This window comes from Rhinoraja longicauda, chromosome 10, assembly GCF_053455715.1.
Source record: "Rhinoraja longicauda isolate Sanriku21f chromosome 10, sRhiLon1.1, whole genome shotgun sequence".
Taxonomy (NCBI): Eukaryota; Metazoa; Chordata; class Chondrichthyes; order Rajiformes; family Arhynchobatidae; genus Rhinoraja; species Rhinoraja longicauda.
The window spans coordinates 17,925,921-17,942,690 of NC_135962.1; the positions used below are offsets into that span (position 1 = coordinate 17,925,921).

Genomic DNA, 16,770 nt, shown 5'->3' on the forward strand with positions numbered 1-16,770 from the left:
AGCCAGCAGCCACGTGCTCCCGCTCCACCAATTTTGTTTTCTTCAGATTTTTAAACTTTTATTATTAAATTCGTATCTTTTGTCGGAAAAAAAATCCATATATATCTACATTATTTTAATCAATGTCTTTTCTGCATAAAAATCAAGATCCATTTCCTGCTTTGCTCAGACTGATTCCCGATGCCACTGTCAGCGATGCAGTTTGGTTTACTTTGCCCGGTTCACAACTTGCACAGTATTTTTGCCGTGGTCAGGGCTGTGACGTACCATAAAGTATGAAGGAACACACTGTCCACAAACTGGAAAACTGGAGCGGCTGGTGATGCAGCCACTCGTACAAGTTGAACTGCAGTGTTCACCTTGCTGATAAAAGTTGGTTTCAAATGGGCAGTAGCATAACACGAGTTGAAATGTATGCTCAGTGTTCTTGGTGCTGGAACCTTTCGGTATCTAATATAGAAACCCGCTGCAACCAAAATGACATCTCGCACAAGAACCGTAACAGTGAGAGGAGCTACCGCAAGGTCAACACATGTGAGACTGATGTACAGAACACTGATCAGAATGTTGTCTGCTAATGGGTCCAGGGCAATCCCCAAAGCCGATTTCTGATTCACCCAGTTCTGTGCAATGACGCCGTCCAACAGATTATTAAGCCCATCCAAGGTAAAAAGTCCAAGGGCTAGGTTGAATTCCTCTACTATTAGGTAACCCAAGTATGGTGACAAGCCAATCCTTGCCATACAGAGTAAGTTTGGAATTGTCCACGGATTTTCATACAGCTCTGGAGACCCGGCGCCGGCCGCCACTCTCTCCTCCGCGGCCCTCGGGTACGAGCAGGGCTCGGCCCCTTGTGTTTTGGGATCGGATTTGCCAGCTCCGTAGTGGCGGGAGTGCCAGGCCTAGTGCCGGGGGAAGCAGCCGGAGCCTGGGGCTGGACGTGACCGAGTAACCGTGAGCCTGAGGTGGGCCAAGGGGAAAGGCGGCAGCATCTGCAGCGGCGGTGAGGCCGAGCGTTGGAGGCCGAGGCCTGGGCCTGGCGCTGGGCCTGCCCTCAGCTCTCCCATCCCCCCTCCTCTACCCAGCTGGCTCAGCACCTTCCCCACGCTGCCCAGAGTCCAAGGGCATCGGCGCAGCAATGTGCTCTGGCCCCCGGAAGGCTGTCAGTGGGGGAGCTGCCGCTGTCTACCCACTGCACTGAACATCCGCGCACCGGGACGGGATGGGATGGGACGGGACAGGACAGGACTATCCCACCCCCCCGCTTGTCTGAAACCAAGTAGTTCTGCAATCCTTCAGTACTGCACCGTCAAGATATTTGTGGTTGCATTTTCAGAATTGGCCGTAATCCCACAATTTTCTGACTCAGGAGCCAGGGTGATATAAAACCAGAAGCCAATTTGCAATTATGTGTTTTCCACAAAGGGAAACCTGGTCTTGATCTCTCTCAGGCCCCAAACGATGATCCATTCATTCAAATCATTGGTCACTTCTCGCATTCATACTTGATTTCTCCAAACTGGGGAAAATAATTCAGGTCATTTATTCTGTCATAGGTTAACTTCATTACTCTGTCATTCCCACTTTAACCAAATTTTATTGGAAATCCAGTCTGAATTTCTATGGCTGCATTTTAAAAACAGGTTTCATTTGGCTTACAAAGATGTCATTTTGGTGAAATGAAAATGGCATTAAATCAAGTTCTACACTTGGGGAGCAAATAAAAATATTGGCACCATCAGAGGAAATGCATCTTGTTACTGCATGAATACACCAAGGAGAGAATGTTCCCTTGGTCCGGAAGTGTGATGTCTATATTTATTTATTAACGGCTCTGATACATTCCATTCCACAACATTAGGCTCTTCTGTGACAGCAAAAGGCAGAGAAAGTAAAATTCCACTAATCATCAAAAATGGCAAAAGTCTTTCTCGTTTAGACCACCAACATCATTTTTTCAGAACATTCCAACCCGTGCAATGCTGTGATTTCATGGGTTAGCATCAGCAAGTAGACCATGGTTGTCAGCAATGTACTGATAGTTCAAGTGCTTATTTCCGGGTGGATATTTTCATGTATACTGCATAGGAAATAAGATGAAAAAGGTTGGTATTTTTGGTGTCAGACACTTGGCAGCCAGGTTTTCCGGACTTACTAACTCAACTAGGAAAGTGGGCAAAGAAGTGGCAAATGCAAGTTAACACCGACAAGTGAAAGGTGATGCAGTTTGGGAGGTTAAGTCAGGGCAGGACTTACACAGAGAACAGCAGGGCTCTGGGGACGTTTTAGAGCAGAGACACCTTGAGAGCACAAGTACCTAGTTCCCTGAAAGCACAACATGGTTAGACAGGGTAGTTAAGAGGCTTATGGTTGAACACAGAGTTTAAGAATCGTGACACCATGTTACAGCTGTGCAAGAAGAACCACACATGTACTATTCTGTGCAGTTCTGGTTGCCATCTTATAGGAACAATTTGATTAAAGTAGAGAGGGTGTAGAAAATATTCACACGAGTATATTGCCAGGACTAGAGAGCTTGAGTTACAATCAGAGATTGGATAGGCTATGGTTGTTATTCCTGGAACAAAGGAGGCTGAAGGGTAATCTTATGGGTGTTTATAAAATAATGGAAGGCATAAAAAGGGTGATTGTCACAGACTTTTTCCCACATTAGGGGAGTCTTAAACTAGAAGGCAAAGGTTGATGGTTAGAGGGGAACAATTTAAAGAGGACCTGTGTGGCAAATTTTTCATATAGAGGGAGATGTGTACATGGAACAAGCTTCCAGAGAAAGTGGTGGAATTGGATATATTTACAGTTTAAAAATCATTTGGATGGTTACACGGATAGATAAGGTTTAGAGGGATACTAGACCAAGTGGACCCGTTGGCCCCAAACCTCTCCTGCATTGGTGCAGCACCCTCTCCTCCCCAACTCCCCCCTCCTCCCTCCCTCCCCTCCCTCCCCTCCCTCCCTCCTCCCTCCTCCCCCCCCCCCCCCTCTCCCTCCTCCTCCCTCCCTAGGAGATAGATTTAAATTAAAATGTGAATAACATTAAAAATATAACACTGATTTCAATGAAACTTCTTCCATTAGCACCAAAGGGACAACGGTGAGTCAGGTGGGCCTAAAATTGTCGCACTATTGTGTACTGTTTTGGCTGTAGTTCAGGAACAAACAAACAAACAAATGAGAGTTTTAGTATATAGATTGTCCAGTGCAGGCAAGTGGAACTAGCTCAGGTAGGCACCTTGGTTGGCATGGATGGGTTGGGCCAAAGGACCTGTTTCCATGCTGCTTAACTCTATGACTCTACAAATGTATTTAACTCATGGATGTGACCCCATCTGTAAGTGCTCGTGACTTCCTAAATGTCAGACAGAATATCACAAAACTTTACTTTAGAAACTGCACGGACCAACTGGCGGGAGTATTCACGAACATCTTTAATCTCTCCCTACTCTGTTCTGAGGTACCAACCTGCTTCAAGAAGACCACTATCATCCCAGTCCTGAAGAAAAGCAAGGCCTCATACCTTAACAATTATCATCCAGCTGCCTTGATATCCATCATCATGAGGGGCTTTGAGAGGCTGGTTATGGAATGTAGAAAATCAAGTCTACCTTGACCCACTGCAGTTCACCTACCGCCACAACAGGTTCAGGGCTGATGCTATCTCGCTGTTCCCTGGAACGCCTGGATAAGAGAGACACCTACATCAGACTTCTATCCAGAGACTACAGCTTTGCTTTGAATACCATTAACTCATCCAAACTGTTCACCAAATGGTGGAACTTGGAGTCAACACTCATCTCTGCAACTGGATCCTTGACTTCCTGACCAGAGGACCACAATCAGTGAGGATAGGGGGACAAATTATCCTCTATGATAATCCTCAACACTGGTGCTCTGCAAGGATGCGTTCTCAGCCCTCTTCTTTACTCCTTATACATCCACGACTGTGGCAGCCAAGTAGAAATCCAACTTAATTTACAAATTTGCGGATGACACCACTGTAGTGGGCCGGGTATCAAATAATGACGAGAGTACAGGAAGGAGATTGAGAACATCATAACCTGGTGTCAAGACAACAATTTTTCACTCAATGTCAGCAAAACAAAGAGGTTAGTGATCGACTTCAGGAAGCAAAGCGATACACATACCCTGGTATACATTGATGGTGCCAAAGGTAGACACAAAATGCTGGAGTAACTCAGCGAGACAGGCGGCATCTCTGGAGAGAAGGAATGGGTGATGTTTCGTGTCGAGACCCTTCTTCAGACTTCAGACTCCAGCTTCGGTTCCAGACCAATATTTTGTGTCTACTTTCGATTTAAACCAGCATCTGCAGTTCTTTCCTACACACTTGATGGTGCCAAAGTTGAGAGGGGGGGGGGAGGGGGGAGGGGAGGGGGGGGAGGGGGGGGAGGGAGGGGAGGGGGGGAAGGGGGGAGGGGGGGAAGGGGGGAGGGGGAGGGAGGGGGGGAGGTAGGGAGGGAGGGAGGGAGGAAGGATGGAGGAGGAGGAGGAGAAAAGCTGGGAGAGAGGAGGGGAGAGGCAGGACAAAGCAAGGACTGTTCAATCCTATTATTCTTTTCATAGTATTCTATTGCTAAATCCTTCATTAAAGACTTCAGGATTTTCCTTACCTCTGCCATTAGGGGAACAGGTCAGCCATTTCTCACTTTCTCTCTCCTTTCTAAAGCAGTGGGATCACATTCACCACTCTCAACTCAACACGTCCAATTCCAGAGCATTTCTACAAACTTGCAAGATGATAACCAGAGCATTCACTATCTCTAAAGCCACCTCTTGCAAAGTTCTGGAATGTATATAATTGGATCCTTTGAATTTATCACCAAATTCTCTCCTATTATTTTTTGATGACAAAGTGGTCGCACAGTGTCACAGCAATAGAGTTGCTATCTTACAGGGCCAGAGACCTGTGTTTGATTCTGACTATGGGTGCTGTCTGTACGGAGTTTGTACCTTCTTCCCGTGATCCTGTGGGTTTTCTCCAGGTACTCCAGTTTTCACCCGCACTCCAAAGACATACAGATTTGTAAGTTAATTGGCTTTGGCAAAATTGTATATTGTCGCTAGTGTGCAGGATAGTGCTGGTGCTGGTGATCATTGGTCGGCATGGACTCAGTGGGCCGAAGGGCCTGTTTTTGCGCTGTGTCTCTAAACTAAACTAAACTAAACTAAAACTAAAAAGGAATATAACGCACTTCAATAACAAGATAAAGGGTGTCAGGGCCAAGTGGACATATTTGTTTACTGCTCGAGCAGAAGTTTTACAAATCTGGGCCCATATTTCACCCAGGCAGCCCTTTGTAATAGCTAAACCACATCTTGCAGTTATATGTGCAAGACCAACTTGCTGCCCAGCATGCAATTCTTTAAATTCCAAATTAAAATCAATTTTGGAGAAGCTGATTGCTCTGGATAACGTGAGTTGTTGATTTCTGAAGTAAACAACCACTGTCAATATTTATTAAATTAGCAAATGATTTTTTTTTTTTAAACTTTGCAAATCCAAAGACCACTCACTGCTTTAAATGTGCTTCTTCCCATGGTCTAATCTCAATTTACATTCATTGGCATTGCCCAGCTATATAGGCTACATCAGGAGGCAAGTTGCCAGACTTTCAGGTAAAAGCTTCTGTAAAATGTCTCCATTCTGTAAACGCATGGTAACCTCGACAAGGTAAAGGCAATACTTCATGAAATAAATTTATCCAGGCCAATCAATATAAATTTAGTTATCCTGTTTAAATTTAATTACAATCTGAATCTCTGTGCAAATAAACTTCACAGGGAACTGCAAAATATCAATGTCTTGTTTGAAGGACTTGCATGCAAAGCACTTCAAAAGGTCATTAACATTTAAAAGAGACAGCTAAAATGCACATGATACTGAATCATATGGTTAGTACGATAGCATTACAATTTTTTGTACGGTGAGATATCAGGTTATAAATCAACAATCACTTGTTAGCAAGTAAGCAACTAACTAACTAACTTGCAGTTAGTGTTGATAATATAACTTCTCTAATTTCATGAAGACAATATGTAATTCTTACCATTCTTTTGGAACCATAATCAAACCATTTTCAAGATTGAAAATGTAGTTCATCAGTAATATATCTTTAAAGTAAAAAGTTCCACTCCTGACATTCAAAACCAAATCACAAAATGAATTCACAGCTATCATATTCATTGTTTTCAAAAACTGATAGCCCTTGGTAATGCTTCAGAATAATTTTCCATCATCTGTGCAGTTGAGGTATATGAACTTTCTATTACCCCCAAACTTGAAACTTGTTTACTTTGTTTTGCCAGTTTTCTCTGATCAAGAGAATTTGCTGAACAGGTCAAAATTAATTTCGAGAAAAGAAAACCTTTTGCCAGCTTGATGTAGGTTTAGATCCAAGTAGATACAAATAGAGTATGTGACTTGATTAAAATGCTTGCTCATTTCTTAACCCACAGAACATGCCAATGTGTTTATCTGATTTGCCATTTGATACTCTTGAGGACAAGTTCTAGTTTACAGAAAAGGTGCAATGTAAATAGTAGATTGGATTTAGTCCAATTGAATGTAGTCTAAACAGCGACTTGAGCTTTCGAGACGGTTGACCTAGATATCACAATGTTGTCTGTGTGCACATGTCAAGGATATAAATAAGCGACCTTACTCAAGTAAAATATGAGGGAAAAATGTGCAAAACTCATGGTTTGTGGATGATCCTTGGATAAGGCATGATTTGTCCGGAGAAAACTCCTGATTTGGTGCAAAAAACTGAATGTATTCCCATTTGCTGGAGGAGGTTCATTTTAAATTGTCAAGTAGGTTTCCTTCCAAATTTCACACTTCATTTCTCCCAAACATGCTTGTTTAATTTCTTCAAAATGGTTCACAGGCTTCAAGAGATAAACCAATATGTATGAAGCAAAGCATTTTAGTCTCTCTGCCTGCTATTGTGATGTCACAAATTCAAAACTGTTCAGTAAATAAAATTGTGAATGGAAAATGGACAACACATTTGTACATTTGGAGGCCTTTTGTGAAAGAGTGTAAACCTCATATATAACATGTACCTTATTCCCCTAAAGAGATGCCATGATAATATGTCTGTGTGTGAGTCTGATGGTGGGGAAGGCATGATGGAAATGATGAGAATACTACGACAGATAACCCTCGTTATAATGGACCAGAGGAGGGAGGAATGGTGGCCGTTATTGCCGATTGCCCGCTATAACCAAGTAAGGCATTCGCTCCAACCACCAAGCGGTCACTGCGTGAAACAATGAGCCATTTTCAAATACAGTTCCTTTCAACAGCTAAAAATGTATATTTGTTACTGCAAGCTGAAAATACTTTGTTTAATACAACGTCGATTGAAGAAATAGCTGTTCAATTTCAATGCCCTTTCACAGTGTAACTAGCAATATGTGTTCTTAAAGAGACAGTGGTCTCTGAATCACCGTGGGAACGTTCCATCCACTATTGCCAATATCCATTATAAACAGATCTGTATTAACGAGGGTAGATGGTACTACATTTAAAATTATTGCAGAAAAATGAGGAACAGTAGAACAGCTGTCTGGGCAGAAGATGCTTCCAATCCGAAAGGCGGACAGGTAGGTGGCTCCAATACTAACGATGAACCTCAACTGGTGAGACCGACGTCGGGCAGAGCCATAGTGATGTCACGGACCGACTTCAGAACATCCTCAGGAGGGAAGGGTGAACAGCCAGAAGTAGTTGTGCATGTGGGCACAAACGATGTCGGGAGGAAGAGGAAGGAGGTTCTGCAACGTGAGTTTAAAGAGTTAGGAAGAAGACTGAAAAGCAGGACTTCTAGGGTGGTTATCTCTGGATTGCTTCCTGTACCTCGTGCTGGTGAGGGCAGGAACAAGGAGATCGGGGATATGAATGTATGGCTGAGGGGCTAGTGCAGGGAGCAGGGATTTACATTTATAGACCATTGGGATCTCTTCTGGGGTAGGGGTGACCTATACAAAAGGGACGGGTTACACCTTAACTGGAGGGGTACCAACGTTCTGGCAGGCAGATTTGCTAGTGCTACACTTGTGGGTTTAAACTAAGTAGTGGGGGGGAGGGGTTGACAAATTGGAAATATAAAGATGGAGTTAAAGGGGAAGTGAGTACAGGAAAAGTTGCAAAAGACTCCCGAATTAATGGGAAGGAAAGTTCGAGAAGGAATAAGAGAATAAGGTCAGGGCCAATAGTGACTGGTGTGAGAAGGGGCATGAATACCAAAGTTAACGTGTTGTATTTGAATGAGCGAAGTATAAAAAATAAAGTGGATGAGCTTGAGGCTCAGTTAGATATTGGCAAATATGATGTTGTGGCAATTACAGAGACATGGCTGCAAGAGGACCAGGGCTGGGAGCTGAATATTCAGGGGTATACGTCCGAACGAAAAGACAGGCAGGTGGGCAGAGGGGGTGGGTCGCTCTGTTGGGAAAGAATGATATTCAGTCCCTTGCGAGGGGTGACATAGAATCAGGAGATGTAGAGTCAGTATGGACAGAACTGAGGAATTGTAAGGATAAAAGGACCATAATGGGAGTTATCTGCAGGCCCCCAACAGTAGCCTGGATATAGGGTGCAAGTTGAATCAAGAGTTAAAATTGGCATGTCACAAAGGTAATGCTACGGTGGTTATGGGAGATTTCAACATGCAGGTAGACTGGGAAAATCAGGTTGGTAATGGACCCCAAGAAAGGGAGTTTGTGGAGTGCCTCCGAGATGGATTCTTAGAGCAGCTTGTACTGGAGCCTACCAGGGAGAAGGCAATTCTGGATTTAGTGTTGTGTAATGAACCGGATTTGATAAGGGAACTCAAGGTAAAAGAGCCATTAGGAGGTAGTGATCATAATATGATAAGTTTTATTCTACAATTTGAGAGAGAGAAGGGAAAATCGGAAGTGTCATAATTACAGTTGAGCAAAGGGGACTATGGGGGCATGAGGGAGGAGCTGGCCAGAGTTTACTGGAAAGAGACCCTAGCAGGGAAGACTGTGGAACAACAATGGCAGGTATTTCTGGGAATAATACAGAAAGTATTAGTTCATTCCAAAGAGGAAGAAAGATTCTATGGGGAGTAAGCGGTGATCGTGGATGACAAGGGAAGTCAGGGACAGTATAAAAATAATAGAGAAGTAAAACATAGCAACGATGAGGAGGAAGCCAGAGGATTGGGACTCTTTTAAAGAGCATCAGAAGATAACTAAAAAGGCAATACGGGGAGAAAAGATGAGGTAAGCTAGCCAAGAATATAAAGGAGGATAGTAAAAGCTTCTTTAGGTACGTGAAGAGGAAAAAAATAGTTAAGACAAATGTGGGTCCCTTGAAGACAGAAGCAGGTGAATTTATTAAGGGGAACAAGGAAATGGCAGACGAGTTGAACAGGTACTTTGGATCTGTCTTCACTCAGGAAGACACAAACAATCTCACAGATGTTCTAGTGGCCAGAGATCCTAGGGTGACGGAGTAACTGAAGGAAATTCACATTAGGCGGGAAATGGTGTTGGGTTGACTGATGGGACTGAAGGTTGAAAAATCCCCGGGGCCTGATGGTCTGCATCCCATGGTACCTAAGGAGGTGGCTCTAGGAATCGTGGAAGAATTGGTGATCATTTTCCAATGTTCTATAGATTTAGGATCAGTTCCTGTGGATTGAAGGGTAGCTAATGTTATCCCACTTTTTAAGAAAGGAGGGAGAGAGAAACTAGGAAATTATAGACCAGTTAGCCTGATATTGGTTGTGGGGAAGATGCTGGAGTCAATTAGAAAACAAGAAATTGCGGAACATTTGGATAGTAGTAACAGGATCCTTCTGAGTCAGCATGGATTTCGGAAGGGGAAATCATGCTTGACTAATCTTCTGGGAATTTTGAGGATGTAACTAGGAAAATGGACAAGGGAGAGCCAGTGGATGTAATGTACCTGGACTTTCAGAAAGCCTTCGATAAGGTCCCACATAGGGTATCAGTGGACAAAATTAGAGCACATGGTATTGGGCGTAGGGTACTGACATGGATAGAAAATTGGTTGGCAGACAGGAAACAAAGAGTAGGGATAAATGGGTCCTTTTCAGAATGGCAGGCAGTGACTAGTGGGGTACCGCAAGGCTCGGTGCTGGGACCGCAGCTATTTACAATATACATTAATGACTTAGATGAAGGGATTAAAAGTAACATTAGCAAATTTGCAGATGACACAAAGCTGAGTGGCAGTGTGATATGTGAGGAGGATGCTGTGAGGATGCAGGGTGACTGGACAGGTTGGGTGAGTGGGCAGATGCATGACAGATGCAGTTTAATGTGGATACATGTGAGGTTATCCAGTTTGGTGGCAAGAACAGGAAGGCAGATTATTATCTGAATGGTGTCAAGTTAGGAAAAGGGGACGTACAACGAGATCTGGGTGTCCTAGTTCATCAGTCACTGAAAGTAAGCCTGCAGGTACAGCAGGCAGTGAAGAAAGCTAATGGAATGTTGGCCTTCATAACAAGAGGAGTTGAGTATAGGAGCAAGGAGGTCCTTCTGCAGTTGTACAGGGCCCTAGTGAGAACACACCAGAAGTATTGTGTGCAGTTTTGGTCTCCAAATTTGAGGAAGGACATTCTTACTATTGAGGGCGTGCAGCGTAGGTTCACGAGGTTAATTCCCGGAATGGTGGGACTGTCGTATGTTGAAAGACTGGAGCGACTGGGCTTGTCTACTCCAGAATTTAGAAGGATGAGAGGGGATCTTATTGAAACATATAAGATTATTAAGGGATTGGACACGCTAGAGGAAGGAAACATGTTCCCGATGTTGGAGGAGTCCAGAACCAGGGGCCACAGTTTAAGAATAAGGGGTAGGCCATTTAGAACGGAGATGAGGAAAAACATTTTTACTCAGAGAGTTGTGAAGTTGTGGAACTCTCTGCCTCAGAAGGCAGTGGAGGCCAATTCCATGGATGCTTTCAAGAGAGAGTTAGATAAAGCTCTTAATGACAGCAGGGTGAAGGGATATGGGGAGAAGGCAGGAACAGGGTACTGATTGTGGATGATCAGCCATGATCACGGTGAATGGTGGAACTGGCTCGAAGGACAAATGGCTTACTCCTGCACCTATTGTCAATTGTCTAAACCTTGAAAAATTACTGGTAGACACAAAATGCTGGAGTAACTCAGCGGGTCAGGCAGCATCTCTGGAGTGAAGGAATAGGTGATGTTTTGGGTCGAGACCCTTCTTCAGACTGATGTCAGGGGACGGGATGGGACAAAGATAGGATGTAATCAGAGATAGGAAGACTAGTGGGAGAACTGGGAAGTGGGATGGGATAGAGAGGGAAAGCAGGGACTATCTGAAGTTAGAGAAGTCAATGTTCATACCGCTGGGGTGTAAACTACCCAAGCGAGATATGAGGTGCTGTTCTTCCAATTTACGCTGGGCCTCACTCTGACAATGGAGGAGGCCCAGGACAGAAAGGTCAGATTGGGAATGGGAGGGGAGGTTGAAGTGCTGAGCCACTGGGAGATCAGGTTGGTTATGGCGGACTGAGCGGAGGTGTTCAGCGAAACGATCGTTGAGCCTGTGCTTGGTCTCGCCGATGTAGAGAAGTTGACATCTAGAACAGCGGATACAGTAGATGAGGTTGTAGGAGGTGCAGGTGAACCTCTGCCTCACCTGGAAAGACTGTTTGGGTCCTTGGATGGAGTCGAGGGAGAAGGTAAAGGGACAGGTGTTGCAGCTCCTGCGGTTGCAGGGGAAAGTACCTGGGGAGGGGGTGGTTTGGGTGGGAAGTGGAAAATGTACCCCGTCCTCACCTTCCACCCCATCAGCCGTCGCATACAACATATTATCCTCCAACATTCCCGCCACCTCCTACGGGATCCCACTACTGGCCACATCTCCACCCCCCTTTTTGCACAGACCGTTCCCTCCAAAACTCCCTGTTCCACTGTCCCTTCACACCCAAACCACCCCCTCCCCAGGTACTTTCCCCTGCAACCGCAGGAGATGCAACACCTGTCCCTTTACCTCCCCCCTCGACTCCATCCAAGGACCCAAACAGTCCTTCCAGGTGAGACAGAGGTTCACCTGCACCTCCTCCAACTTCATCTACTGTAGCTGCTGTTCTAAATGTCAACTTCTCTTCATCGGCGAGACCAAGCGCAGGCTCGGCGATCATTTCACTGAACATCTCCGCTCAGTCCGTCTTAACCAACCTGATCTCCCGGTAACTCAGTACTTCAACTCCCCCTCCCATTCCCAATCTGACCTTTCTGTCCTGAGCCTCCTCCATTGTCAGAGTGAGGCCCAGCATAAATTGGAGGAACAGCACCTCATATTTCGCTTGGGTAGTTTACACCACAGCGGTATCAACATTGACTTCTCTAACTTCAGATTCTCCCTGCTTTCCCTCTCTATCCCCTCCTCTTCCCAGTTCTCCCACTAGTCTTCCTGTCTCCGACTACATCCTATCTTTGTCCCGCCCCCTCCCCTGACATCAGTCTGAAGAAGGGTCTCAACCCGTAACATCACACATTCCTTCTCTCCAGAGATGCTGCCTGACCCGCTGAGTTACTCCAGCATTTTGTGTCTACCTTCGATTTAAACCAACATCTGCAGTTATTTTTCCGACACATCTTGAAAAATTACTTATAGCTTAGCTTAGTTTAGAGATACTGCATGGAAACACCAAGTCCACACCAACCATCGATGACCTGTATGTTAGTCTATGTCCGACACACCAGAAACCTATTGACCGACAAACCCGCATGTTTTTGGAATGTGGGTGTATACCGGAGCTCCAGAAAACCCACACGTTCGCAGGGAGAAGGTACAAAGTCCGCACAGACTGCACCCAAGGTCAGGATTGAACCCGGGCTTGGCGCTGTGGGGTGACAGCTCTACCGCTGTGCCCCTGTGCTGTACTCAGCACTCAGCACTCAGCACTCGGCTCAGCACTTGATCTGAATTAATAGATTAGTATTTGTTGACATAGATCCAATTGGATTGTCTCTCTCATGCTTTTCTGCTGCACTGTGACTCTGGTGACGATCTGATGCACAAGGCTCTGCTGCAGTCGAACTCACAAAGCTGGCTAAATCAATAATTTTCGCACGTATTTCATTTTCATCAAAAATTGCAGTTAAAATATTTATATTATACACAGCAGCCCATTGGATGATAGTTGTCAACCTGCAATGGGTACGATCACTATCCAATGAGAATTCACTCATTAAAACTCCTCTCAACCTACGAGCTTGCAGATTACTTCCATTGCATCTGTTTCTATAATTGAAAGTGTGACTAACTGTAAAGTAGCTAATGTTTCACTTCCAGTTGCGGCTCAATTTACGAAAACAAACAGTCAGGTTTCATTTCAGATGTAAATATACTTTCTAATTTGAATGCTTCAGAAGCGCACTATCATTATTAGATGTAAAGGTTATGGAATTCACGACTGCTGTTTCACACGGACCCGGTCTCTCTGGGAATCAAAATGGTGGAATAGACCCGATGGGCTGAATGGCCTAATTCTGCTCCTATCTCTCACGAACTTATGAACACTTGAATGTACAAGTGCTGAGAAATTGGAGTCATAGAGTCACGATAATAAAGAGATATGCCGTGGAAACAGGCGTACTGCACTTAGTACGCACTGACCATCAACCTTCCATTTACAATAACGTTGCACTAATCTAATTTTATTTTCCCCACATTCCCATCGTCTCTCTCCAGATTCCACCAAGAGGGCAATTTATGGTGAGTAATTAACCTGCACGTCTTGGGATGTGTCAGGAAACAACATCACTCAGAGGAAACTTATGCGATCACATAGAAAACATGCAAAGCCCACGCAGACTGGACCCGAGGTAAGATTGTACCTGGGTCCATCACTGTAAGGCAGTGGCTCTACCAACTGTGCCACTGTGTTGCCCAGAATTATTATTTTTGTGTGTGCTAATTATGTGCCACATGTAGCTAAAGGCCCAACCACAGTCTCTGTGAAAAGCTGTGAAATTGACAAAAAATACTTGAGAAATAATGCTATGGTGGTTTAGACCAGATTGTGAGCTAAAGCAGGAGCTGACCAGTTCACAATGGGAGCTGCTTGAAGAGTTTCCAATTCATCACGCTGGTCACTGGGAAGGACTTCAGATCTCAAAAGAACATCTCCCACAACAGCCACAGGACAGCCCAATTAAAGCTGCCATAAAGGTGAGGGAAAACATGGAGAAAGAAGAGGAAAAGGTGATCTTCTGTCTGTGTGAGCACCATCTCCAGTGATCAAACTCTCTGCAACAAGAGACCCACAGAAGGTGTTGGATGATCAAAGACACACTCAGTGATTGTTCACTTAGTTATGAGGTTTCAAGTACCCTGACATTTGTAAACTGTCGTCTGCAGGTGCCAAGTCATAGAGTCATACAGCATGGAAACAGGCCCTTCAGCCCAACTTACCAACATGCCTGACTTGAATTAGTCCCACCTGCTGTTTTGGGCCCATATTCCTCTAAACCTACCCAATCCATGTATAGGTATTAAAGGTTTGTAGAGGCTTGCAGGTTAATTGGCTTCTATAAGTACAGGTATCAATGTCAAAAAGGCAACTTTTTAATTGATTAATTTGGTGATCTGAGCACAACGTGCTCCTAATTTGAAAATAACTTTCAACAAAGTTCATAGGTTGCACATAAAAGCTCTAATTATTGGTGGTAAAAAGCAGTACATTTGCAGTCATTAGGTTCTTGAATAATGTGGGAAAATTGCTATAAACATATCAAGGCAACTTGTCCATTTATGTAGGAAAGGCAACCTATCAAGGCCAGTGCTATTTCACTTGCCAATGGTAGCTAGTGCAATATAACCTGGGTTAAATTAATTTTATGTGTCATTCATGCATAAAACATACTCACAATGGATCCAGGTTGGAAACTTTCCGATTTGCTCAGGATGCTTAAGTTTCTCAAAACCCTTGAACACACATACACTCACTTTGCAGAAGACTGCTGGCACTGCAGTCTTTCAGCTGCAAATTTCATATGCACATGTTGTAGAAAAGCTCAGTTTGACATCTCTGTGACAAACAGGGACATTTCTGGTCAGACGAGTCTGAAGAAGAGTCCTGGCCCAAAACATCATCTTTCCATGTCCTCCAGAGACACTGCCTGATCTACTGAATTCCTTCAACATGTTGTATAATTTTGTGTTAACCAGTATCTGCAGTTCCATGTTTCTACATTTCTGTATATTTTGTTTTAATTTAGATGACATTAAACTTAAGTAAAATACAGTTTAAAAATTGCTGCCTCACAGCACGAGAGAACCGGGTTCGATCCTGACTATTTAGTTTGCACGTTCTCCTTGTGACCACATGGGATTTCTTGTGGTGCTCTGATTTCCTCCCACCTTCCAAAGAGATTTGTGCAGGTTTGTAGATTAATTGGCCACTGTAAATTGCCCCTAGTGTGCAGGTTGCAAAAGTGGGATAACATAGAACTAGTGTACAGGTGACAGATGGTCAGCATGGACTCGGTGGGCCGAAGGGCCTGTTTCCATGCTGTATCTCGAAAACTAAAATATTAAAACTAAAGACTAAAATTATTTCAGCCAATTGTGACTTTGTGTTGTTCTCTGGGAAATATATGTCTGAAAATGAATGGAGAGAATACAAGGCAGGATAATCTGCTGCAAGATGGACAGGAGGTGGAAGACTCTCAATTGAAGGCAATGGCCACAAAAGCTATTCAGGAAACGATTCTACCTGAACCTCATTCAGATGACAGTGGTTCAAAACCTGCAATCCAGTTGCATTTTAAGAGGTGATGAGTGGCTATTGGATGGTGAAGAGTAACAGTACGTGATGCTCATCACGCAGAGTTGGGACTCATGTTGAGCCATGCAGCCATTTTAGTTCATGCTGGCCTGACTCCACAATCATGTCAAAGAGTCGTCAGTATGTGGTTGGCATGCTATCATCAATGGAATTAGTGGGCAGATTTCATAACCATATTCCAGCTTCCAAGTCAGTCCATGGAGTCAATTGAATTTAACTTCCATTAACCTGAATAAACCTATGACGATACATTTCATGTCTGAAGACATCTGAAGAAGCGTCTTGACTCAAAATGTCAAACTGAAGAAGGGTCTCATCCCGAAACATCACCTATCCATGTTCTCCAGAGATACTGCCTGACCGACTGAGTTACTCCAGCACTTAGTATCCTTTTGCATTTCACAACATTCTGGCTTGGAAATGGGAGTACAACCAGCAACTGGTCAAGTCTGAGGGCTCCATCTGTTTCTAATTCACGAAGTGTTATTATTCCCATGCTGAAAGGTTATTTTGCTTACATATTATAACTTGCATTGGGTATGATAGCACGGTGGTGCAGCAGTAGAGTTGCTGCTTTCCAGCACCAGAGGCCCATGTTCAACTCTGACTAAGGGTGCTGTCTGTACGGAGTTGGTACGTTCTCCCTGTGACTGCGGGGTTTTCTCCGGGTGCTCCGGTTTTGTCCCACACTCCAAAGACGTAGAAGTTTGTCGGTTAACTGGCTTTTGTGAATTGTCCCTAGTATGTAGGTTAGAACTAGTGTACGGGTGATCACTGGTCAGCACAGACATGGTGGGCTGAAGGGCCTGTTTCCACGCAAAATCTCTAAAGAAAAGCTATTGATATACTGTAAGTTACACTGATTTAATTATTTCCTTTGGATTATATGCTTTTGGAAA

At 44.1% G+C, this 16,770-nt stretch overlaps 1 pseudogene; it reads right to left on the bottom strand.

Annotated features, from left to right (window-relative positions):
• Nucleotides 1-221: 221 nt before the first annotated feature.
• LOC144597733 (cardiolipin synthase (CMP-forming) pseudogene) lies at nt 222-4,658 on the bottom strand (annotated as a pseudogene).
• Between the last annotated feature and the right edge of the window lie 12,112 nt (nt 4,659-16,770).